We start from the raw sequence: 24,290 nt of genomic DNA, 5'->3' as shown, positions 1-24,290 counted from the left end.
GGCGGTGGCATCGGCCACTCTCCCTCTTACACATCTGATCCCACAGCAAGTCTCGTGTGCACCATCTTCAGAAAAGACCCCGAATCCAACCAAGTCTCACCACCCACCTGAGAGCCTCCAGAAGGGTGTCCCTCTTTCTGTCCCACTCAAATCCATTCTCAACAGCAGCCAGCGTCACCCTGTGAAAACATGTCAGCTCAAGCCAGCTGTCCACTCAAACGCTCCCATGGTGCCCATTTCACTTAGAGAGAGCCAAGTCCTTTTAAGACCTACCAATCCCTCCCAGATTGGGCCTCTGATTATTTTTCTGAGCTTTACCCTACCCCCACCCCCACCCCCATATAGCCTCCTTCTTTTTTTAAAACAAAATTTTTTTTACATTTATTTATTTTTGAGAAACAGGTGAGACAAAGCGTGAGCGGGGGAGGTGCAGAGAGAGAAGGAGACACAGAATCTGAAGCAGGCTCCAGGCTCTGAGCAAGCAGTCAGCACAGAGCCTGATGCGGGGCTCGAACCCACGAACTGTGAGATCATGACCTGAGCCGAAGTCGGACGCTCAACCAACCGGGCCACCCAGGTGCCCCCATATAGGCTCCTTCTAGTTCTCAACGGCCCCCAGCATACTCCCCACACCCCACACTGGGCCTTTACACTGGCTGTTCTCTCTTTCTAGAATGGTCTTTCCCTAGATACCCAATTGGCTCCCTCCCCCACCCCCTCCAAGTCTCTGCTCCAACATTGCATTCTCAGTGAGGACCCCCTGGCCATCCTATGAAGATTACAAACTGCCCCCTGGCCCTCCCGATCCCCACTGTCCTCCACTCAAACATACACTCCCAGAGTGGGGATCTTTGTGTCCATCCCCCACAGATCCCAACGCCTAGAATAGAGGAGACACTCAGCCAGTGTTTGCTGAATAAATGAAGTGAAGTGAGAAAAGGATGCCAGAAAAACAGAACGCTTCAACTGTAAACTATATCATATACCAAAAGGTGTATATAACCTTTACATATAGTTTAAAGAACAATACACACCCAAGTACCCAGCACCCAGCTTCAAATAAAAAGATGGCTCAGTTGGTGAAGCAGCAGATTCTTGATCTCAGCTCAGGTGATGATCTCACGAATTGTGAGTTCGAGCCCTGCGCTGACAGCACGGAGCCTGCTTGGGATTCTCTCTTTCTTCCTCTCTGCCCTCACCGGCTCATGCTCTCCCTCTCTCTTTTTCTCTCTCTCTTAAAAATAAACATTTTGAAAAAATACATATGGCTGTTCATTTGAACTCCTGTGTGTCCCCCATCACAGCCCCCTCCTAACCCTCCAAGTTAATCTCTATCCTTCATTTGCGTGAATCATTCCTCTGCTATTTCCCCAGTTGTATGTATCCCTGAATACGTATAACACATATATTCTACATCCACATAATATCTATGATAAATATTGCCTATTCACAAGTTTTAAAACAGAAGTGCTGACCGTTGTAGTCTCCAAATTATGGGCGACTTTTCATTTTCTTCTCGTTCTTTTCTGTATTCTCCAAGCTTTTACAATAAATATATGTTACGCTTGCAATCGGAAATGATGAACTACTTGCCCACAGACACCTGAGCTGTTCCACTGTGACACAGGAAACATGCTTGTTTGTGAAACAAATAAATATTGTTTCTGCACACATGTCCCTCTCAGACCTACCCTCAAAAAAAGCTTTAGATTTGTTTCTCGTGGTGGAGAAGGAAATATCGCTGACACGAATCTCGAAACCAATGTGCCCAGAGTGGCTGTCCGGGTGAGCTGGGGAGAGGCAGGTGTCCCAGGTGCAGCCCAGTGCTCGGCTCTGGTGGCAGCACCTGGCGTGTGTGCTGTTGCACTTTCTGTGATTTGTGAGCTGATGTTTGTCGTGAGCAGGGACTTGTCTCTTCTATTATTAAGGACACCAACAGTCCTATATTTTTACTCCTTCGCCACTGCCTCTCCGGGGCAGTGGGCTGGGGGCTACACCAGGCCCCCAGCCCCGCCCAACCTCCCCCTTGACATGACCTCAGCCGTGCCGCTCAGAGCCCCGGCTCCCTTCTGTGCAGCAGGCAGATGGAACCTGGAGATCGGACCTGGCCCTGTATGTATGTGGTTTTCATACTGTTTCTTAGCCTCTGCCTGGGCCTCCCTCTGGTCCCAGGGAAGGCTCCGTTTCTCCGTGCCTCTGCTTTCCCATCTGTGAAATGGAGATGACAAAGAATTCCGACGCGGAAGATCCGAGGGGGACCTGAGAGCAGGGCCTGCTCACCGAGAGCTCTCTGTAAACGTGGGCTACAGTCCTTACACAATTTTTCCCCCTCCACTGTTTTGGGAGCTAGAGACACTCCATTTCTAGGATTTTAGCAGTTGCTGTTACATTTTTTAGCAGGGATCTCCTGTATCATGAAAGGCCGCCCTGAATCACCGGGCTTCGGTGCACCTTACACATCCTTTTGTGCCTCCCCTACTTTCCATGATGTGTGGTATTTTACTTTCATCCTGTTTTTAAGCGTCTTTAACGTTAGCCTTTTGTTATTACAGCCAATATTCACTTGGAAGAAAAGACTCGTGGATTTTCTCTGGGGGCTCCCCTGCATTAACAGCAGCCTTAGAGCCTCAGGCCCCGCTGGTCCGACTGCCCATCACCTTCCTGACTGGACACACACCCGCACCCCGACACGGACGCTTATGCCCACAGACACACGCACACAAACACGGACACACAGAGATGCCTCCGAGCGTGCACACAGACACACGCACATGCACGTGCACACACAGCTGGTGACTTCGAAGCCAGGCTAGTCGCGAGTTTTCACCACTGTACGACGATTATGTAAGATGCTAACTACAGCGGGGGGTGGGCGGGGGCCGGGCAGGTGAGGGTATATTGGAACTCTCTGTACTATTTCTGCAGCGTTCCTATGAGTTTCAAATGAATTCAAAATGAAACGTTTTTAAAAATTAACTTGGTGACTTCTTAAAAATATATATTCCTGGGCCCAATGCAACTCTGTGGAATCAGAGCCGCTGTGGGTGGGACCCAGGCAGCTACGTATTCTCCAGACCCTATCTACAAATGCCGTCGCAGTCTGATGTATTAGCGGTTAGGACTGCCGACAGATGACTTTGGCGGGGGACACAGTTTAGCTCCTAAAGGTTGAATATACTGATTCCCTCTGGCCTCTGCCTGTCCTTCCAGGACATACATGTCCTGCTCCAGGCACAGCCCCAGGGTGGCACCATCCCCAGGCCGCATAAAGCACCCACCCTCACTCTCCTGCCATCTCCCCTGGTAGGACTGAGGGTGGCTGGTAAATCTTACGTTGGGAGCCCAGGAAGGACCAGCACTGGGCCAGGGGCAGAGCCCAAGTGGGGAGAGGCTGGATGGAGAGGCCATAGGCACTCAGAGTGTGGGGCTAGATGCCGCTTGCTCCAGAGAGCTCCATTTTTTAATTTTTTTTGACATTTATTTATTTTTGAGAGACAGAGACAGAGTGTGGGGGCGGGGGAGCAGAGAGAGAGGGAGACACAGAGTCTGAAACAGGCTCCAGGCTCTGAGTTGTCAGCACAGAGCCCGACGTGGGGCTTGAACCCACAGACCGTGAGCTCATGACCCAAGCCGAAGTCGGCAGCTTAACCAACTGAGCCACCCGAACGCCCCAGGAAGCTACATTTTTAACAGAGGATGCTTGCGTTCCACAAAAGCTGGGAACCCCAAGTGCTCACCCATAAGGGCCCATCAGGGCTGAATGCACTGGCCAGTAGAACTTACTACTGATGATGGAAATGTGCCACATCTGCTTCGCCCAATACTGTAACCACTGGTTGCCATGGCTATTGAGGACTTGAATGTGGCTCATGCAACTGAGGACCTGAATTTTAACTTTTATTTAATTTTCACCTAAACAGCTGCATGTGGCCAGTGGCTGGCGGATAGTCACCAGCACTAGCCCCTTGCGCCTCCTTCCCATCCCGCGCTGTGCACAAACACCAGGCTGGCATTTTACGTCAGCCCTAACACCCACCCTCAAAGTGGGGATGTGGAGGACCAGGCAGGCCGGGGGGATTTGAGTGGTCGGGGCGGGGGTGGGACTTGCAGGCACTTAACTGAAATCTGCCTCCTCCCCAACCACTACTGTCTAGGCAGCCACAGCACTGGGTCCCTGCAGCTCTGAAACCAGTTTGGAATTTACCTCTGGAGGAGAGCCGCTCAAGAGAGGGCAGCCTAGCACTGCATCAGTAATGAAGGAGCAGCCACAGCCCTGAAAAGCCTCACCCACTCCAGGTTCCCGGAGCCCCAGGGGAGAAGGATGCCTCCCTTCTCTTGCAGACTGGGCCGGGCCAGGCCAGGGCACAGAAGGACCGCCAGGACAGGCTTCACCCCAGCCACGGCACAGACCTCTGCCCTCCAGGCATGGGCAGCAGAGTGGCCTCGATTCCCCTGGGTCCCCACTGGCCTCATCTGGCCTGAGATGGGAGTCCATCCATCGACTGGCCCCAAAGGTGTCTTCCCACCCCCTGGGCACAACAGCCAGCTGGAATTGTCCAAATCCTTTATGGTAGCAACAAAGAAGCCAGGAATACAGCAGCGGAATCCAGCCCCTGAGGAAAACCAGGAGCGAGACCTTGGCAGGAGAGATAAAAGGACAGTCTTGCCATTTTGGTCACAGAGCCTGTGGTCTGGAGAGGACAGCCCGAGAGGCACCGGAATGCGCCAGTCTAGAGCAGACCCGAGATAAGGATTCGAGTCAAATAGTTTCTCTGGGAGGTGACCCCCAGACCCCAGAAGCACTGCGAGAGGCAGGGCAGGTGTTTTAGATTGAACTGTGTCCCCACAAAATTCTATTTATTTATTTATTTATGTATTTATTTATTTATTTAGAGTAAGAGTGAGCAGCAGAGAGGCAGAGAAACAGAGAGGCAGAGAGAGAATCCCAAGCAGGTTCCTCATTGTCAGCAGAGACCCCGACTGGGGGCTGGAACTCACAAACTGCGAGATCATGACCTGAGCTGAAACCAAGAGTCGGACACTTAACTGACTGAGCCACCCAGGGGGCCCCTGCCCACAGAATTCTTATGTTGCGGTCCTAATGCACAGAGTGGCTATATTTGGAGACTGGGCCTTTAGGGGGTCCCTAAGGGTGGACCCCGCTCGAATAGGACTGATGTCCTTCTAAGAAAAGGAAGAGACACCAGAGCACTCATTCTGTCTGTCACTCTGTCTCTACCTCTGTGTCTCTCTGTGAGCAGAGAAGAGGCCAGGTGTGGATGTGACAAGGAGCCAGAAGGAGAGCTCTCACCAAGAATCAACACTGCAGATGCCTTCATCTTGGACTTTCAGCCTCCAGAACCGTAACAAGATACATATTTGTTGCTTAAGCCGCCCAGTCTGTCATTTTTTGTCACAGCAGCCCTAACAAACTAATTAATACAGGAGGGAAGGTGGCTAATAAGTCACCAAGCCAATCTTTCCTCTTCCCTAAATCCCCCAGGGCCCAGTACCAGACAGAGACCACCCTGTAGCTCAGAGGCCCCCCGGACTATTCAAACCAACGAGTCCTGGCTGTTTGCCTGCCCTGACTTTCTCCAGGGAAACCCAAGAGAGGATTCGGCCTCTGCTCTCCCCTCCCTCTGGCTTCTGTTGCCCACTCCCTCTGGCCTCTGCCTCCTGACTCTGGCGCCTGCCCACCTGGCCTGCCTGGATGTGTGCCTCTCATTTCTGGGAGAACTGTAACATTAAACTTTTCTTTCAATGACATTATCCCCCACACATTGTCACTCAGTCACCTTTATAATTTAAGACATGGTTACAGATCACAGACCCAGGGGAAGGTGAGGTCACGGAAGACAAGAAGGAAGAGAAAGACGTTCAGAAAGGAGGTAAGGCTGTCCGTGCATCCTGGACGCTGGCCAGAGCCCAGGGAGCAGACTGGCACACCCATCAGACCAGCCCAGAGCCCCGAGCTGACTCTGCCAGCGGGCCAGCAGGCCAGTGGGTGGCGTGCATGGAGGGGACGCATTCAACAGGTGCACAGAGCGGACTGAGCCTCTGCGCTCTGACCCAGGGCCCAGGAACAGGGCCGCGCTGGGAGGAGAGGGGAGGTCAAGGCAGGTTATGTAAGACTCACGCACATTTGCAGGCTGGTGGGAAGGGTCCGGGAGGGCGGGCCAGGTTGCACATGTCCTGTTGGGCGCCTTCCCACACGGGCTGTGCCGGTGGCTTCCCTGAAGACCATGAATAAATGATTACAGATCGACATTGATCCACAGACCTGAGGCCCATTTTATTTCTGACTCCTGTCTTCTCTAGTGATTGCTCTGAATGGATGTTGAGAAAGTAACCCCTGTTCCCTAATAAAAATAGCAGACTCCCCGCACCTGCAAAATGCTTTCCCAGCATGCTCTTCCTGCTGGTAGCTTGTCCCACCTTGGCCACGGCCTCGGCGCCCCTGATCATGGGTCCTGCTGCCCGTTTACAGAGAAGGGGGTTGGAAAGACACCCTATGAGGGTGGGGCAGTGGCCTGTCCCCACAGCTGCCCTCACTCTGGCTGGCGGGAGCTTGTGGGGTGCAGGGAGTCGGGTGGGGATGGAGTGGGCTGGATGGATAGATGGTCTGTTACAGCCAGAGCCCCTCCTCTCACAGAAACAGAGGCAGGCATTCTTTTGACAAGAGGCTTTTTTTCAGAGGAGCATTCTTCTAGAAGGTTTCTATTCCAAAGACCGAGGCACGTCTGACATGTTCTCTTACCCCAGCACTACAAGGGCATAAATTTCCCTTGCCAGTCTCCACTCCTGCCCTGTGAGTTACAGCAGCTTCTCAGTCATTTATTATTCTTCATTATTACGGTGACATATTCAGCCATCGAATTCATGGTCTCCAAGCGCTGACTTCATCTCGCTCCCTAAACGCTCACCGGCTGGAATTTCTTCTGACAAACTCCCGGCCCCACTCTGGCATTATCTTTCCCCAAACAGGCATGATCATTTAGAACTTTATTGGCGATCTCGTAAAAGAGCCCTTCAGAAACAATCAGGGCTTCGATGTATCACCGATCACTTAACACTTAGGAAGGACACACATAAGGACAAGATGAAACTGCCTGCTCTCACTGCGCCACAGAGGAAGTTCAAGGTGCCACCACTGCGGTCCCTCCGGGGAGGCATCAGAGATGTCCCCTGGCTCATCAGAGACCCCCTGACTGCCACATCCATGGAATGCCTGAGTAGGGTGGAGACTGGAACCAATATCATGGATTCCCTCAGGCTGCCAGCTCAGCTCGAGGGGAGGGGAGGTGAGTCCTCAGACCCTCTGCGGTCACTCCATTTTTTTTTTCTTTTTTTTTTTGAGAGAGAGCATGATTGGGAGCAGGGGGAGGGACAGAGAGATGGGGGAACAGAAGATCTGAAGATGGCTCTGCGCTGATGGCAGCGAGCCGGATGCACGGCTGGAACTCACGAACCTTGAGATCATGATCTGAGCCGAAGTCATAAGCTCAACACTGAGCCACCCAGGCGCCCCTGCAGTCGCTGCTGCCGTGGCCCCACTGGCTCATGCACCCAGTTCCCGCCCACGCGTTGCCTCCTACTCACTGCCCAGGGGGACCCCTGCTGTGGACCCCAACCTTCCCTCCCTCAAAAGTGACCTGCCCTCCTTCTGTTCCTTTTAGGGACCTGCCTGCACTCACTGGTCTAAGGCCATGCCGTCTGGTAACACATTCTGCAGTGAGAGAGATATTCTCTGTCTGCACTGTCCAATAGGTAGCCACCGGCCATGGGTGGCCGCTGAGTGCTTGAAATGTGGCCCATGCAGTTGATATATGCATTTTTAATCTTATTGAACTTTAAGTTAAAATTAAATAGCTCTCGGGGCGCCTGGGTGGCTCCGTCAGTTGGGTGTCCAACTTCGGCTCAAGTCGTGATCTTGAGGTTTGTGAGTTCGAGCCCCGCATCCGGCTCTGTGCTGATAGCCCGGAGCCCGCTTCAGATTCTGTGTCTCCCTCTCTCTCTGTCCCTCCCCGACTCATGCTCTGTCTCTGTCTCTCAGACAGAGAATATTACATATTTATATAATAAATAAATGTTAAAAAAATTTTTTTAATTAAATATCCCCATGTATGTAGTGGTGACCAACTGGAGAAACAGATCCACGGCGGGGTGGGGGTGGGGGGCTTGTCTGTTCACGTGGCATATGTCATCTCTCCCAGAAAATAATCGCAGTTAACGCTGTCCAAGTTCTTGACAGGTGCCAGGCATGATGTTAAGTGTGCTGTCCACGATCCCATTTCGTGTTGATGACGACTGTGTGAGGTCAGTATCCTCATACCCCACTCTCCAGACGGTAAGACGGAGGCTCGGGGAAGGTAAGGCACATTGCTAAAAAGAGCTTCAGACCTTGGCAGTCCAGACTAGAGTCTAGGAGAAAGCGGGCAGGCTTCCTCCACGCCACAGGGGTCTGTGTGATAGGCTGGGCTCTGTAGGGTGTCTCATCTCGCTGGGTCTCTGGAGGAAGATGACTCAGGGCCGTCCGATGCCTGCACTCTCAGCAGGAAGGAGCAGGGTCCCTCCCACCGTCTCCGGGTGGCTGGGAATATTACTGTCCCTTCTCTGGTTCACGCAAGCTTCACACCGCCGCCCCCTCCCCCACCCCAGCATAGGGTGGTCCACCCCAGCCGGGGTCTGGTTTTACCCTCTCTCTTGTGAGCCTCAAACAAGAGGAAATGTTACAACCGCAGCCGTTTGGGTACGACACGAAGGGTACTTTGCAGGCACTAGAATGAGCTTCAAGGGAGATGACAGCAGCAGCATCTCTGAAGAACCTTAAAGCAGCACGGCTTTCTGTCTGGGATCGTTATGAGAGGGTTCCATGCAGAGGCAAGGGGAGGACCAGAGGAGCCCCGCAGTGGCCCCTTGGAGCCTCTAACTTTTTCTATGAAAACTGCTCTTTGTCGTTAAAATCCCTCTGTCCATTGCTTGAGGAAAGGGAATAGGGAGCAAGACGTAAAGAAATAAGTCTGGGACTAATGGGGCGCCCTCTCTCCTAGACTGATTCTCCTAGGATTCATCTCTTCTTTGCTAACCCTTGGTTTCTGCTCCTCTTCTCAGGGAAAGTCTGTTCCTCCCTCTCATGAATAGCTTTGTCTTCTGCACACTCTCTGAGACTTAGGATAAGAAGGCGTTCCGGCAAATGGAGCCGTTGCGACTAATGGTGCGTCCTTCCTTCCTGCACCGGCTGGAACATTCTCTGTTCTTGGGTCCGGGACTCCCCTACCCACAGGAAGTTGTGTGGGGCTTCCTTTCCTGATCAGATGCTCTGTCCCTAAAACAGAACAAAACCTCCCTCACCGTCATCCCCTCTTCCAACTCACTGTGGGGGGATGTCAGTCGTTACTAGGCAACCAGCTGTTCGGCACACTTTTCCCACCCCAGAGAGCACCCAGGTCAGAGGCACGCAAGTCCAGAGGCAACGTTACATCTTCTTTTCAATTTCTTTCTTTCTTTCTTTCTTTCTTTCTTTCTTTCTTTCTTTCCTTCTTTCTTTCTTCCTTTCTTTTAAGCACTGCTACTTTTATTCCTCTAAGATCAGGCTATCATTGCTTTCTTCTCAGTCTTGCTAACTGGATGAGAAAGAGAGACACCTCATCCATTTGTGGCAAGATCACACAGATTCACACTGCGTGCAGATGTGCATAATGTGGTCTCTTTATTCCTCTACAGATGATATCTATAAAATAATTCAATCTTCCCCCCAGGCCTACACCCCATTTGTAGCTGGAGGAAGGGGAGGGGAGAGAAGAAAACAAAATTTAGTGCCATCCAGTAAATACAGTGTGCCCTTTCATAATCTAGTGGTCTTTTTGTTCCCTTCAGGGTTTCTCTGCCCTCAGGTCCCCAAGAGTCCCCCCAGCCCCCTTGAGATGGTGTTCCAGCCCATGTGGATGTGGTTGGTTTTGTGACCTCATGACACTAGGGCAAAGGGGCCCTTGTGCTTGGATGAACATGTGGCTGGTGCCTCCTGAGAAGAACTGGCTATATACAACCGGCAGGACTCCGTGCCCAAGGAAAATGTGCGGTGCTTTGTGCAAAAATTGTTAAGAATTTTGGGGTGCCTGGGTGGCTCAGTCAGTTAAGTGACTTTGGCTCAGGTCATGATCTCGCAGTTTGTGTGTTCCAGCCCTGCATCAGGCTCTGTGCTGACAGCTCAGAGCCTGGAGCCTGCTTCGGATTCTGTGTCTCCCTGTCTCTGCCCTTCCCCTGCTCTCTGTCTCTCTGTCTCTCTCTCAAAAATGAATAAACTTAAAAAAAAAAAAAAGAATTTCAAGATGGTGACAGGGCACATTAAGCCAAGTGCAGGCCCTTCTGGGTACAGGCCCATGAACTGCACAAGCCACATACCCACAAAGTTGGTCCGGCCCCCAGTGCAGACCTGCGTCTGGTTAAGGTCTATGGCCGAGTGAAGGCTGTTGGAGTCTGTGCTCCTGGGACTTGGTCAGATCCAAAGATGGCTCTGACCTTTCTTGCCTCTGGGAGGGGTGCTATGCCCCATCCCCCACCAGGGCCCAGGAGGTTAGCCCTACAGCCCTTTGATATGGAGCCCGCAAGTCTCTGCCCAAAGGTCCCAACCCCAAATCAAGCCAGAAGCCCACTCACCTCCTCGCTCTCCCAGGAATGTGGGTACTTCCGGTCCTGCCCACCTCACATGGAAACAAGGGCACTTGGAGGAAGTGGACTCAGGGCTTCCCTCTTCCTACCAGGTGGGGAAGGCAGGCTGGGAGGCCACCTGCCCCCGCCCCCACCCAGACTCCTAAAAAGGAGGTGTAACAGAGGCCCCTATGTAATGCCTCACCCATGGGCACCCCCTGCCTGGGGAGAGGTGTTTATGATACAGGCTCTGTGTCCCTGTCTCCATGTCCCTCTTACCGCACGAGCCCCTGGGCTCAAAGAGACAGATCCCCTCCGATTCAGTGCTTCTTGAGCTACTAAAGGGGGAACTAAAGTAATTTCAAGAACCTTTACCTCTCTTGACCAAACCTGGCTTCCTAATCTGGCTGCATACTTAAAAATCCTATTTTGTGCATCAAAACTGATATTAGCTTTCCTCCTTTTTGTGAATCCTCTACCCCTGTCTCCCAGGAAACTGAAATGGCTTTGTGTTCTCATGGCTGGATCTGGAGCCCTGGCAGAACAGTTTCACAAGGACAAGTGCCAAAGGACAGAGGGCATGGCCCCGTGGCTCACTCATAGTAGGAAGACCCACCCTGCCTGGGTGAGGTCCCTGTGCTAGGGTGCCAAGGGTGGGAGATGCAGAGATCCCCCCTTTCAGATGAAATCTCAAGGAGGAACAAATGTGAATTTAGCAAAGGTGAGTGGAAATGAACAGGTGCAAGAAAGCAGGGGTGGGGTGGGGGGGCGGGGGGGTGGTGGTGTGTGGCAGGCCACCTGCCCTGGCTTAAAGGGGCAGTCCCTGGCTCGTGCTCACGCGGCCACAGCGGGGAATGCCAGCCTGTTAATGTTTTCACAGATTTGTTATGTGTTTAATGTTGACAGTTCATTCCAGTGTTTAAAAAATAATAAAACCATGTGGTACATCATGCAGGAACCAAACAAAGCATTTTCTGGCTGAATCCAACCACTAAAAGAACAGAAGGAAGACTGGACACTGGGAATGAGGGAGTGAGGTGAGGCGGGAGGCAGATCTGGCAGGATCATGTTGTATTCTGAGAGAGATGTGTTCCCATCCCTGGGAAGCTGTGATGTGGTCTCAAACAAGGCACAGTCACCACCAGATCTGCGTCTTGAAAAGACCCCCGCTGGTTGGTGCACAGAGCCTGGCTCCAAGGAGAGACAGTGTCCTCAGTTGGGAGGACAGAGCTGACCATGTGGTGGCAGCAAGTGAGGAGAGATGTTTAAGAGGTAACACTGGTGAGCCCTAGAAGTAGACAGTCATTAAATAAGCCAAGAGTTGATTCCCCGACCGACACAAGCCAAAACTACACATTAAAATGAACTCGGGGAGGGGGGGGGGGCGCCTGGATGACTCAGTTGGTTAAGCTGCCGACTCTTGATGTTGGCTCAGGCCATGATCTCACAGTTCGTGAGGTCAAGCCCCATGTCGGGCTCTGTGCTGACAACAAGGAGCCTGCTTGGGATTCTCTCTCCCTCTCTCTCTCTGCCCCTACCCCAGTCACTCTCCCTTTCTCTCTCTCTCTCTCTCTCTCTCTCTCTCTCTCTCTCTCTTAAAAATAAATAAATAGACATTTAAAAAAATCAGCTCAGAAACTGGCAGGGATGTGGACCAATGGAAAGTCTTACTCGCTGCTGATGGGAACGTACAAGGGTACGCCCACCTTGGAGAACAGTCCAAAAGTTCAAGAATTTATACATCTGCCATGTGGCCCATTCTTTCCTGGGTGTCTACCCAAGAGAAACACACGTCTCCACACAGAGACTCATACCTATGTCCACAGCAGCTTCATTTGCAGTAGCCAAAAAGTAGAAACAATGGAAATGTCCATCAGTGGGGGAGCATATACATAAAATGTAGTGTGTCCACACAATGGGATGCTACTCGGCAGCCTGCTGATCAATAACAATGTGAGTCCCTCGCAGCTCATTCTACTGAATGAAGGGAGCCAGGTAAAAGAAGGCTACATACAATATGACTTCATTTATATAAAATTCTACAAAATGCAAATGAATTGAAAGACCCATCAATGGTCCCCTGGGGGTGGGAGGGGAGGGATGAATTTCAAAGGGCCAGAGAAAACTGTGGGAAGCAATGAAGTCTTTATCTTGAGTGTAGGTTCTGTCTCTGTGTGTATAATATATATATATATGTATATGTATATGTATATGTATATGTATATGTATATGTATATAACACATACATACATAATGTGGGGCACCTGGGTGGCTCAGTAGGTTAAGGGTCTGACTCTTGGTTTCGGCTCAAGTCATGATCCCGTGGTTCGTGAGTTCAAGCCCTCCTGCATCAGGCTCTGCAGTGCTGGTGCGGAACCTGCTTGGGATTGTCTCTCTCTCCCTCTCTCAAAATAAACTTTAAAAAATCTTTAAAAAATTGTACACTTTCAATATGTACAGCTTCGCATACTTCAATTATATCTCAATAAAATTGGAAAACATTAACTCAAGGAACTGGAATAAAATATTCTGAGGAGACCCCCACGTCCACATCTGGCTCTGCATTTCTACCTCTTTTAACCCAACTTCTAATTTTAGACAGAAAATAAAAAGGAGAGGTGAAGACACCAAAGTGAGATCTCACTTTAGAAAGGTGTTGAAAATATATTAAACACTGAGATTTACCATAATAAATTAAATGAATAATTTCAGATCTCTCTTGTCAAATGCTAAAAAAAAATTTTTTTAATTAGCAAGTGCAGAGAAAACTAACGTGAGCTAATCATTTTAAGGAATATATCCTAGTGTGTTCTAATGAGTGGCTTTTTTAAATTTGGTTTTATTTTTTTTTTAAGTTTATTTATTTAGAGAGAGAGGGAGTGTTGTGTCAGCAGGGGAGGGGCAGAGAGAGAGGGAGAGAGAGACAATCCCCGCACTGTCAGCTCAGAGCCCGACGTGGGGCTTGATCTCACAACCATGGAATCATGACCTGAGCCAATATCAAGAGTCGGATGCTTAACCGACTGAGCCACCCAGGCGCCCCGATTTTATTCTTCTAACAGCTTTTATTTCCAGATTTTCTTAAAGGGGCTTTCTGATTACATGTTTTTAAAGTACAATTTGGAGAGAACAGGTTAGGTTTTAAATGACTATATAATGATGTTCCCCTAGGGCACAGACTTGGAAGCAGGCCAGTCCTTAGGTTCAATCCCAATCTGTCTCTTGTTTATTGTGACTCCATTTGTGCCTGTCACAAACAAATAGTTCCTCCATTTGTAATACAGAGCTAATGACTTCCTCTTCTCCAGTAACACATACTATAGAGATTGAACATGGATTTCCTCCCTCTACAGTGGTAGCTGATAATTATTAGATTTTATACTTAGTCCTGAAATTGCTGTCTCCCAAAAGGATATTTGAAAGGGGGGAATAGCAATGTTCATTCCCTTCGTTCAAGTCTGATTGTTGATCACACAATGAACTGGACCCTTCTGGATGCATCGTAAAACGTTCTCAAAACAATCCCATTTTTCGTTCCTCACCTGCCAGGCAGCTGAACCACAGCTTTATGAAATACGACACGAGTCTTCTTTTATAGCCAGGCATTCATCTTCAGACTCCTTGGCATACGAGTCCCTCCAAGTTATTTTATTATTTCCAAGAAACTGTAACTGAGCCTTTTTATATACCTTCTGTTGTCATAAGAGTGATCATACATAAAGCATGTCAACCAAATATGAGAAAGGCATCCTTCATGTAGTTTACGGTTTCCTTGAGACAACCACTCTCTGGGCCTGGTCAGCTGATGCCTCTGATAGGGCATTGAATGTAGCTTTTCAAGGAAAGGAAACCTGGGGCCCTGGTCAGTTCAGCCAGTGGTCTGGGGTCTACCTGGGGTCTGGGGTGCAGCCAAGGTGCTGAGCTTGGGCTAGATGGCTAAGGACCAGTTGGCTGTGCTGGTCTCAGCCACCCCTCCCTCTGTGTCCCCCCTACTTTCTGAGGTTCCAGTCCAGCGTGTTAACCCCTTGTCGCCTCCCCCTTTCCTGTCTCATCTCCTTGTTCCAAGGAGGCAGACCTGGTTCAGCTTGCCTTCCTGGGCCTCAATTTCTCAGTCTTTAATATGGGGATAGAAAATATGCCAGCATTGGGTTTTTTTGCTTTTTGTTTTTTAATAAGGATCAAATCAGATGGTGGCGGTGAACACGCTTTGTAAATTACCCAGAGGTGCGCTGTTACTGTCATTATCATTCCTGCTTTGCGGCAGGGAGCCCCAGGCCCGGCGGCATGCATATAAACAGCCAATGTTTGCCACTGTGTCCCTGCAGAAGCGCTGCTCCCGGGAGCCGGCTTAGCCCAGAGCTGAAGAAATCATCCACCGACTCAGGAATCACCGGCCTCCCCGCCCCCCAGCATCTCCTGCCTCCTAAAGGGATGGCCCGAATCCCCCAAAAGTTATGAAAAGTAAATGTAGTCTCATTAATTCTGGAAACAAGCAAGTGCTGAGGGAGAAGAAAGATGACGACCCGAATTCAAGGACAAGGCAGAAGGGGACCTGAAGTGCTTGAGGGGGCGGTGAAGGTGCAGGGACCCCAGACTCCTGCACGGGAGCCGACAGCCAGGTGGAATAGGAGAGGTGGGGCAGGCCTCGGATAGGGCGGGGCGCAAGGATGGGGCGAGGCACTCCGGAAAGGACCCGGCAAGTAGGATGGGGGCGGGGTGCACAGGGCGGGGCCGGGGCCCACTAGAAGGGGGCGGGGCTTGCGCGGGATGTAGAGGGAAGATGTGGCAAGGTTGGGGCAGGGTGGCAGGCTGGCAGGGCAGCTGGGGCCGCCCCAGGGCAGTTGGGGGATGCCTGGCAGCGATTACCCTCCGGGATGACTGTGGCTCATCCAGAGAAAGAATCAAGGGGAAGAACATGTCAGATGGGGGGAATAGCATATCCAAGTGCGGTGGGTTAAATTGTGACCCCAAAATGTCATATGTTGAAGTCCCACACCCCAGCACCTCACAATGTGACCGTATTTGGAAATCGGTTCGTTGCCGATGTAATTAGTTAAGATGAGGTCATCTAGTAGGGGGTCCTAATTCAATGTGTGCTGTGTCCTAATTTTGGGAAAATGTGGTCACAGTGATGCTCATGTAGAAGAGGCCGCGTCGAGGGACACAGGGAAGACAGCTACCTACAAGCCAAGGAAAGAGGTCTGGGACAGATTCGCTCTCACAGCCTCAGAATGAACCAACCTGCCCACACGTAGATCTTGGACTCCTGTCCCCCAGAAGCCCTGAGATGATAAACCCATGTCGTTTAACCACCTAGTCCGTGGTGCTTTGGTACAGCAGTTCCAGCGACCAAGTCACAGAGGTCTGAATGAAAGGGCACGGTGTGGAGGACTGCAGAAAGTTTGTAGCCAAGCAGGGAGCAGGAGTGGTGCACATGAGGCTCAGGACAAGGGGGATCAGGGAGCCACGTTCAGGAGGTTAGGGTTTGTCTCGCGTCCATGGGGAGGCATGCAGGCCTTCTAGCCAGCGCAGAAGGTGGTCAGCGTGGGCTTGAGGAAACCCACTCTGGCTGCAGAGACGAGGAAGCTGCCACGGACACGTAAGCAAGGGATGGAGTTCAAAGGCAAGGGAATGGCAGGAAGAGGGCCGCTCCGGGAGTGTGCGGCATCCTGGTCAACAGGACTCCCAGGGGCCAGCACGGGTGAGACATGTATCAGGCCGTGCAGGGCCTCCGTAAGGGAGCACCACACGCCGGGCGGCAGAAACTGCAGGCATGTATTCTTTCGCAGTCTGGAAGCTAGAAGTCCAAGATCAGGGTGTCTGCTGGGTTGGTGGGTCCTGGGGCCCCCCTCCTTGGCTTGTCTCCATGGACATCTCCTCACATGGTTGTCCCTGTGTGTGTGTCTGTGTCTTAATCTCCTCTTCTTTAAATCTTTTTTTAATGTTAATCTTTTTTTGAGAGAGAGAGAAAGCAGGGGAAGCAGCAGAGAGAGAGGGAGAGAGAGAATCCCAAGCAGGCTCCATGCTGTCAGCGTGGAGCCTGACACAGGGCTGGATCTCATGAACCTGAGCGGAAACCAAGAGTTGGACGCTTAACTGACGGAGCCACGCAGGCGCCCCTTAATCTCCTTTTCTCATAGGGACGCCAGGTATGTGGGGGAGGGCTACCCTAATGGCCTCATCCTCATTGATCTTTCAATTCCAGTGTACGTTGTTTGAGCCCATATGACATGGGACACAGTTAAACGACCCTCTCCACATCTCCGTTTCCCTGCTGTGTCACTTGCTTCCCACGACTCTACAATCTCCTAGAATGCGCTTGGGGAGTTTTAGCCAAGGGCGAGTGTGTGTCATTTGAAGCTTGCACGGATCCGTAGCGGTGGCTTCCTGTGGAGGTGCTGCACTGGGCTGGCGCACCAGTCATGGGCTCTTTGGAACAGTGTTGACATCTGCATGATCTTGACTCACAAAGTGTGAATGGAATTGTAATCAGCTGTGGCCCTAGTGGCTTCTTCCCACAAGGCTGGGGGTGGTTGACTTCCCAACAGTAGAGAGTTTGAAAGCCTGTGTGTGTTCTTTAAACATGTGTCAGTGGTTGACTCCGGAGATGGTGTGAAGAGAGGCACAGCTGGGGCAAAGGGGGCCTTCCCAGGCCAGCATGGTGCCAGTGGGGGGGCACAGAAGGGTCTGGAAGGAAGACAGGCCCGGGAGCACACTGGGCGGAGAGCTCTGCTGGGCTTTAATAGAACCCTCAGCTCCACGTCCCTGAAGGCAACATTCCCAGCTGGTTGTCTGCCTCATTCCGTATACCTCTTTTTTTTTTTTTTTTAATGTTTATCTATTTTTGAGAGAGGGGGGAGGGAGAGAGAGGGAGGGACAGAGAGAGGTGGGTACAGAGGATCCGAAGCAGGCTCCGCACTCACAGCACAGAGCCCAACACGGGGTTCAAACTCACAAACTGTGAGACCATGACCTGAGCCACCCAGGCACCCCTGTGTGTACCTCTTTAAAGACCCTATCTCTGACACCTGAAAGGACCCAGGACAGGCCTACTGCTCCCCCCTATTGGCCCTCACAAGGCAACCATTTTTCCTGGGAATCTGCCAGTATCTGGGTTCAGCCTTCCCAGCCCGCTCAGAAATCTAATTTTCATTCATTTGAGTGAATTTATCGAGCTGGCACCACACCAGACGTTGATTTTCTGGGCACAGTGAAATGGATCCATCTGTCTTGGGGGTGAACTGGCACCAACCAAGTTCAAAGAATCTGATAAATAAAAACCTCAATGCCAATTTAGTGGTTGGCCCTGTGAGACACAGCCACTGGGTGTGCAGGTTGACAGGCCAGTAGCCTCTCTCCCTCAGAAGACCTCCAACGAGAGCCAGGTGACCACTGGGGGCCACTTTGGGTGGACAGGCTTTCTGGCAGACTAACTACCCTTTCTTGTCCAACAGGCAGGCCTCCCGGAGAATGACTGATGCCCTAAAATTTGCCCGATTAGCCTGGAATCAGAACAAGGAGAGTGAGTAAACCTGAGTGGGGGCTCTGGGCCTGCACAGCCTGAGGTTCCCTCTCCCATGGCAGGGATTGGCCATCTCGAGCTGGCCTTGATGCCTCCACCAAGATGACTCCTGCCTGACCCCAGCTGGACAGCCTGCCCACAACTGTCCCCAGGCCCTGGCCTGCCACTCCCCTTCTTTCTACCTGATCTATTTCCAAACAGAGTAGGATTCAATTGGCCAGATTTCCATCGACTGAAATTGTAAAACGATGCCAGGCTACCTCCAGGCATGTGTCCCCAAATCCCAGAGTTCTGGATGTTTCCAAAGCCTCCAGCCTTATTCACAGACCCTGGATGCTGCCAGAGGCAAATCCCAGCCAGAGCAGAGATGTAACTTCTCTGGGCAGCCCCATTGCCAGGGACAGATTTTCAGGCAGGAAGCCCCAGCATCAGGACCTCTTGTTTGCTTGGGCCCCTATGAGAGCTGGAAGATCGTGGGAGTCCTAGAACATTCTAAGTGGAGAGAAAAGCCAGGAAATCAGCAAATGTGGCTAGTAATTTGCCTAAAGAGATAGCAGAAGAAAGTGACCTGAATTCCCAGGGATCCAGTACTCTGTGCTGATTTCCTTTCTTATTCTAAATAAATATTCACTTCCATACCTAAGTGCATATTGCACTTATGTATTCTTTTTCTCAAAGGGAATCCCTCAAATAATCAGAGCTCTGCTCTCTCAAACTCTGGACCCACTCCTGCTAGTCTGCCTTGAGTCCTCATTCCAGGATGGTGCTGGGAGTGAGGGAGTACCCCTTCGAAGACGAGAGGCTCCTTTCCTTCCAGAGTCACAGAAACACTGCCCAGGAAGCGGGTTGAAATGATGAGCCAGAGAAAGAACCTAGAAGTTTTCAGCGTAGAGCCTTCAGTGTGTAAAGGAACACTGGATGTGAGTTCTGCCCCCACAGTGAAGAATACTCATTAACCACTGGGCCCTCTCCAAGGAGACCACCATGTTGGAAATACCTACTTGGCTGGTTGCAGCCATGTTTTTGCTTCATTTCATTAAAGGGAGAGACTTTCATCTCTTAATAGCACACGTCTTCGTGTTCTTTTCCAGGGACATTTTTAAGCTTAAAAGAAAAAAATAAAACTTTGAAAATTGCTTTAAACGTTAAATCACGAATTTTTGTGCCTCCCCCTCAAATTCAAAATAATGTATTTTTTGCAAACGACAGAAACATCAGACATCTTCCCTCAGTCATCTGTCTGTCTGACTGACACATTTTTAGGGACAGGCGACTGCAGTGCTTAATTTATGTCTTTGTGTGTTTTAACGAGCTTTGTATAATTATTTTGATCTGGGAGTTGCTGTATGGCTCTGCTTCTCTCATTAGTCATCTCCTGAGGCGTTGTTTGTCATCTCCTCACCTGTGGAGAGTTCTCCCCACCCTGCACTTCATTGTGTGTCTGCGGGTTCCCTCCCCATCCCACCCCCGCATAAGCTGGGCTCCATATGGGAGTTCTTCGGGTGCCAGATCCTCCCTTCATTCAGGATAAAGTCTGTCACATACAGACGTGAGGGGGAGGAGCAGTAGCCAGGGCCCCATCACCATGTGAACTGGTGGTAGGGCCCTGGACGCTGCAAGCTTCGCCTCTAAGAGCAGACATCCACCTCCCCCTTACAGAGTCTGCTTCCTTCCGCCCCCTCCCCCCACTCCCAGCTGGGGCCCCAGACCCCTTGCCTTCCACAGTGTAAAATGGCTCCCTCACCCTTTGCAAGAGTTGCCACCACTCTGAACAGCAATCACAGAAGCTAATGCATGATTCATAGGAGGCTCTTGGCCTGGGAGTGAGTGCCAAGGGAGAGGATCATGAGGCCCACAGAAGCACTTTGGTTCAGGGAACATTCTCTCATTGATGCACATCTGTGCTGCCTGGAAGTGCATTAAAGAGAATCAGATGTGCTGCTACTTCTAAAATAGCTTTTGAATGTGCAAAGTGCCCAGGGAGGATGGGGAATGGCACGAAGCTGACGAGGCACTGGGCTGCTAGAGTTTCATTCCGGCTTTGTCCTTGAAGCACAAAGCACCACGTGCCTGGTAGTGGCCCTCCTGGACGCTTGGGGAAGAGAGAGGCCTGTCTCAGCAAGTGCAGGACCACTGAGACCAAAGAGCCCAGCACTCCACCCCCTCAAAAGTTCAGCTCTTTTGGCTCTGTGGCCATTTCAGAAACACGGATATCTTTGTCATCCTGCCTAACAAGGAAACCTCCCTATAGCTCTCACCAAAGGCCTCGCTTTGGGCAAAGTGGCCAAAGGGCCCGACATCCTGGTTCAGCCCCAGCCCCACCACCCACCGCCTCCCTATAGTCCTCGGGGGAGTCACCAAGCCTGGGGATAGGAAAAGCACGCCCTCCTGATGTAAAACTCCCCAGACGGTACCCCACCAACTTCTGATCTGCTTGTCTCTGTGCTATAGGGTATTCAAAGGGACCACTTGTCCTGGGGACAAGACCCACAGAGCTGCCGGCCAAGGAACACTAAATCAAGAATGTGTGTGAAAGCCAGGGCATTGACCCAACACACATATATCCATCATGGCTTCCAGCGGTAAGTGATTTAAATCTCAACACAAATTGGCCTCACAAAAAGAGGGAACTTATTAGTACCCATAGGTGAGGTTGCCTTCAGGCACAGCTGTATCCAGGCATAGAAACAATGTTGTCAAGACCCTCTAATGCTGCAGCCCATGACCCTGTCTTCCCCTCTGTTGGCTTCATTCTCAAGCAGGCCTGTCCCATGTCGTAACTTTACAGCTTTGCCACCCCAGTGGAGGGAAAGAAGTAGGAAGGAAGGAAGGAAGGAAGGAAGGAAGGCCTCTTGTCCAAGGGTTCAATGAGAGTCCCTGTGACCAGAAAGATGGATTGAATGATGAGCTTGGGGAAGAGAGGTGTCCATTCCCGAATCTACACAAAATGAAGGAAGAGATTCCTAGAGGAAACTCAGAGTCATCAGAAGTACAGGGACAGTGTGCAGGGAAGAGAAAAACACTGAGGACCCAACATGGAATGAAGACGGGACCCTGTGGCTGGTCTGCTATTTACACAGACTGAAGCAATTATTCCTCCTTTCAGGTTTGTTCTCCCCTGGGCTCAGGTTACAGCACTTGGCATTTGAGCTGAGCTGCTGAGAGTAAGCTTGAGTTTTCCAGGTGGGAAAGGAGGGAACAAACAACGTTCCAAGCAGTGGGACCAGCGTAAGCAAAACCACTGAGGTGTGAAAATGCATGATCCCCATTCTTGCCAGCACCGCATGGGCAACAGAAATCACAGAGTGGGAAGAGCACTGGTTTAGGAGTCAAACATGCTAGGTTCAAACCCCAGCTCTGTCACTTCCTCTCTGTGAAGTCTTGGCAGGCCCCTTATCTTTGCTGGAGTTCAGTTTCCTCCTCAGGACACTGACGGGCACAGGAGATTCTGAAGTCCTTTATGCCACTGATATGTGCTGTTTTTACAATCACACACACACACACATACACACACACACACACACACACACACACACACACACACCAGCCACCCATCCTAAGCCTTTCTCTGTACACTCTCTATGGCAGAAAACTACATTTCCCAGGCTCCCTTGCCCTCTGGTTTCTAGGTAGGTTTAGTCAACGGGAGTCAATGGGAGGTTTAGTCAATGGTTTAGTGCAAGACTGAAAGGTGATACAATGATGCTCAACATCATTAATCTTTAGGGAAATAAAAGTCAGAATCATAATGAGATACCACCTCACACCCATTAGGATGGCTACTATTCAAAGCAACAGCGACAACAGACAACAGAAAAGAACAAGTGTTGGCAAAGACATGGGGAAAGTAGAACCCTGTGCACTGAAGGCAGGAATGTGAGTTAGTGCAGCCATGATGAAAACAATATGGCGGCTCCTCAAAAAATAAAAACCGGGATTACCATAGATGATTGAGTGATGCCAGTTCTGGGTATATATGTATAAAAAAAATACAGCAAGGTTTCAAAGAGCTATTTGTCCACCCATGTTCATAGAAGTATTATTCACAGGAGCCAGAATGTGGAAGCAACCCAAGGGTCCATCAACAGGGGAATGGATAAACAAAACGTGGTATATCCATACAGTAGGATATTATTCAGCCATTAAAGGAAGGAAATTCTGGGGGTGCCTGGGTGGCTCAGTCAGTTAGGCATCCAACTTGGGCTCAGGTCATGATCTCACAGTCTGTGGGTTCAAGACCTGCGTTGGGCTCTGTGCTGACAGCCCAGAGCCTGAAGTCTGCTTCAGATTCTGTGTCTCCTTCTCTCTCTGCACCTCCCCCACTTACACACTCACTGTCTCTCTTAAAAATAGGAGGGACATTCTGGCACCTGTTACAACACAGATGAACCTTGAGGATGTTATGGTAAGTGATAAGCCAGTCCCAAGGAGACACTGTATGATCACATTTATATGTTATCTAAAGTAGTCAAATCTATAGAGACAGAAAGTAGAAGGTGGGAGCCGAGGGTGGGTGGAGGAGTTTGGGGGGACAGGAGAGCCAGAGGGGACAGAGTTTCAGTTTGGGAAGGTGACAAAGTTCCAGAGATGGATGGTGGTGTGAACGCATTTGACACCACTAATCCGTACCCTTAAACGTGGTAAAAATGGTAAATTTTGTTATGTGCATTTCATTATAATTTTTTTATTTTTAAAATATTTTTTAAAGTTTATCTATTTAGTGGCGCCTGGGTGGCTCAGTCGGTTGAGCGTCCAGCTTCGGCTCAGGTCATGATCTCACAGTTGGTGGGTTCAAACCTTACATCGGGCTCTGAGCTGACAGCTCAGAGCCTGGAGCCTGCTTCAGATTCTCCCTCTCTCTCTGCCCCTCCCCCCACTCATGCTCTGTTTCTCTCTCTCTCTCAAAAATAAATAAACATTAAAAACTTTTTTAAAACTTAAAGTTTATTTATTTTGAGAGAGAGAGAGAGTGAGAGACAGCAGGGGCAGGACAGAGAGAGAGAATCCCAAGCAGGCTCCACACCATCAGCTCAGAGCCCGATGTGGGCTCGAACTCACGAACCGTGAAATCATGACCCAAGTTGAAACCAAGAGTCGGATGCTTAACAGACTGAGCCACCCAGGTGCCCCTTATTGTATTTTGTTTAAAAAGGTAAGGTGGGTGGGATAGAGGAAGAAGCCAAGATCTGCCCCCTGCCCGGGCGGGGTCTCCAGCAGGGATCCTCCTCCTCCATGGCTCTAGCACCCTCCACACAATCCTTCCCTCCATGATCCCTGCTCCTGGCAACCAGCCACTGCCATGGCTCCACCTGCCGCCAAACGGCCCCAGATCCTGGGCTTCGATAAAACCACATCCTCTGTCGGTTTTACCAATCCCGGGGATGGGTTGCAGCTTCCGGGTTGCTAATCTCTGAGTTACCCTTTTGGCTTCTCTGCTCATCAACGCCCTGGGTTACCAACAAATTCACTTTGTTTCAATACCGAGAGTGGTTTCTCTTTTCCTGACTGGGATGGTCTGTAATACACGTTAACACGCGTGTGGCCAGCGGGCAAGGGGCTCTCCAGCAGCAACCCCCAGCGGTCCCCGACTGGCTGGGCACACACGGACCAAGCAGAAGCCTGGAGGTTTGGCTGCCTCTGGGGCAATCTGCTCAGCCAAGCCCCAAACCCCCAGCGTGGAGCCTTCGCTTCCCCAGCAGGTGGGCACACGAGGCAGACCCTCCACAGGTGATAAGGAGAAATCAAAGAGAATCCACAAGCATTCTCCACATGCTGTTTTGTAAGTAGCTGCGGAGGTTCATTATTTATACCTGCAGGCAGGGGGCGTTCCTGGGGCCTGGGTTGGGCCCCCATCCAGCCCTGTTATACCTTGGGGACCCCCTGGGAAGTCGTCTCAATGACCCTCAAATCCTCCTGCTTTTCCTCATATCTACCCCCTTATTCGAGATCTGCAATCCTGAGCTCATCTCCCTCCCAACTCCAGGGCCAGCCACACTGTCCCCCTAAGGACAGCCCTTCTGCGCACCCAGGAGACAGAGAGGAAAGCCCGCTCCACTCCCCAGCTGGGCTGGGCCCCACCTGAATTCTGACACTTCTTTTTTTTTTAATTTTTAGGTTT

General features: G+C 50.8%; 1 long non-coding RNA gene across 1 annotated transcript; it reads left to right on the top strand.

The window, feature by feature from the left end:
* Positions 1-10,901: 10,901 nt before the first annotated feature.
* LOC122234703 lies at positions 10,902-19,062 on the top strand. The gene is made up of 4 exons (XR_006212615.1): positions 10,902-11,371; positions 11,606-11,687; positions 18,105-18,172; positions 18,851-19,062. It is a non-coding gene; the product is annotated as an uncharacterized LOC122234703 (long non-coding RNA).
* Positions 19,063-24,290: the final 5,228 nt, after the last annotated feature.

Source organism: Panthera tigris, chromosome E3 (genome assembly GCF_018350195.1).
Source record: "Panthera tigris isolate Pti1 chromosome E3, P.tigris_Pti1_mat1.1, whole genome shotgun sequence".
NCBI classification, from domain to species: Eukaryota; Metazoa; Chordata; class Mammalia; order Carnivora; family Felidae; genus Panthera; species Panthera tigris.
The sequence above is the reverse complement of the archived record's forward strand: the minus strand, read 5'-3'. Positions and strand labels throughout refer to the sequence as shown.